Source organism: Myotis lucifugus, unplaced genomic scaffold (assembly GCF_000147115.1).
Source record: "Myotis lucifugus unplaced genomic scaffold, Myoluc2.0 scaffold_107, whole genome shotgun sequence".
NCBI lineage: Eukaryota > Metazoa > Chordata > Mammalia > Chiroptera > Vespertilionidae > Myotis > Myotis lucifugus.
Window position 1 is genome coordinate 2025911 of NW_005871155.1, and position 2503 is coordinate 2028413.

Below are 2503 nucleotides of genomic sequence, written 5' to 3' on the forward strand. Positions count from 1 at the left end.
AATTAGGGTACTCCTAAGGCTTAGGAAGAGCCACACTCAAGGGGCCAAAGAGCCGCATGTGGCTCTCGAGCCGCAGTTTGCCGACCATGCCTTTAGGCTTACAGTCAGTCAAAAGGTATTTTAATTGGGCTTTTATTTTTTTTTATTTTATTTTTTAAATATATTTTATTGATTTTTTACTTTTGAGAGCCACATTTTTTAAACTTAAACTATATAGGTAGGTACGTTGTTATTAACTTAATTAGGGTACTCCTAAGGCTTAGGAAGAGCCACACTCAAGGGGCCAAAGAGCCGCATGTGGCTCTCGAGCCGCAGTTTGCCGACCATGCCTTTAGTCTATCTAGTGAGCCAAACCGGTCAGTGCTAATTGGGCTTTTAATCCTGAGCACAATCCAGGACACAGTACCTAGTATTGTGGACAAATTGCATGGAACTGGTGTGGTGAGGGACGTACCACCACCCTGGACACCTAGTTTTGACCCCTTTGACCACCAACAAGCTGAGGATTGCCAGTCTCAATACACGCCTGTGGTGGGCATTATGATGAGAGTGCTAAGGCTCTAAAATTCTGTGCTTCTCGTAATTTCTCCTTCAGGATAAAACTGTGGAAAACACTGAATTCCCTCGCTTTGAGAGGTTGGAGCCAGGCTGCTGTTGGACATAACAAGTCATATTTTTCCTATCTAGTCTTGGCACCGGGACACAGGAAAAGGGCCAAGGCCAAGGAAATTGTGTTGTTTGGAAAAGTTTTGGTTGTTAGCTTCTCTTTCTGGTAGTAAAAGAAAAGAAAAAAAGAGTTTTAAAATCTCGTCAATATTCAGGGGGTGGGGAGCAGGTTGTATTAATATTTGAATATGATAAGAATATGTAAACTTGGGTATGTATTTTTCATGTTTTACTTAACCAGAACTTTATATAATGGTTGCTTAAGTGCTCAGAAAAATGCAAAGAGAAAATATGCATTTAAGCAGTTTTTAGGTATGTTTCCTCTATTCAGTACACTTGAGAGGTTCACTCAAACTATAGTTTAAAAATTTAAAAATTGTAAGTTAAATGGAAATTGAAAGTAGTCAAATGCTATTGTCTCACTATTTATTCAACTAAGTGTCTTAGCTGACTTTGTCCCTAAAAGTTCCTGAGACAAATGAAAGCCAGTTTTTCAGAAGTAGAAATAAAATATTTAAACTGAAGACCACAGTTAACTTAGTATCCTGTAACTTTGGTGTTTTGAGTAGTAATTCTCCAAAGAGGAGAGTCAAGTAAAAAAGGGAACTGTGTGTATAAATTGTCAAGTTCTGGTGTTTGTTTTTAATCACTTCCCAAGAAAAAACTTCCTTTTCATTCTTCTCAGCACCACACTTCAAAGGAAAATTGTGTAATGCTTATGTCCACAACATTAGGGCTAAAATTTTCTAATTAGAAAGGCTGTACAATTTGCATTGTAATGTTCAGCATGAATACATTTTGAGTTTGGAAACAGATGAAGTGACATGTGCCATGTCAATTTTTTTAAAACCTTATGTACTTGATGTAACCTTGTTAAATTGTCGACTTAAATTTTGAATGCAACTTATGTTGAAATAAATACAGAAACACACAATGCCCTTTGAATAATACCTCCCCGAGGTCCCAGAGCCTTGTTAAGTATTGTTTTATTGGGGGGGGGGGGGTAGGTTAATGACTTAAAAAATAAAAACTCTCTAGACTTGAGAAACATGATTCACTCATTTTTTATTTTTGAATATGTACTGGGAAATCCAGAGGTAGCTGGCCTGTCATTTTGAGGTCTTTGATCAAATCATCTTGCACAGCCCCCACAATATGCACGTGTGACTTAACCTGAACTTTATATCATGGTTGCTTAAATGCTCAAAAAAATGCAAAGAGAAAACATGTATTTAAGCGGTTTTTAAAATATGTATTAACCAGAGCCCCCTCAGTGTAGAGCGAGCCTTTCAGCATCACGTGCAAACGCAGTAAGGCTACGTTATTAAGAAAGTAAAAGGTATTAAAACATGGACGTCTCACGGGTTTTACTGGCAACCGGGGGTTGGCCTGCGGTCGCGTGGGAAGCAGGGGAACCCGGAGTCGGAGGGTCCGGAGGAGCATCCTCGGAGCTCCCGTGGGGGAGGCAGGAAGGCAAAGGCGCGAGCTCCACGTTTAGAATAGGGCCTCCCCTCCGATTGCTAAATCAAAGCGCCAGCTCCCCGAGAAAGCCTCGGGGCACGCGCCCCAGCCCGTCCCCGCGCTACCGACCCAGACAAACCGAAAGTAAACGGAGCCGGTGGGAGTCGATCCACGGCCCCCGGGCCGCGGGGAACCAGGCGACATTCCAGGGCCTGCGCAGCGGGCACCGGGGCCAGCCGCCGCCGCCGCTCGGGCTCTGCCGAACAGCGAGTTGTGAGGCTCCCCTTGCAGACTTTCTGGAGACTTGCATCCCTTTTCGGAGACGCTGTGTCTCCGCCAGCCTCTAAATGCTGAATGAAGATTGAGCCCCGTCCGC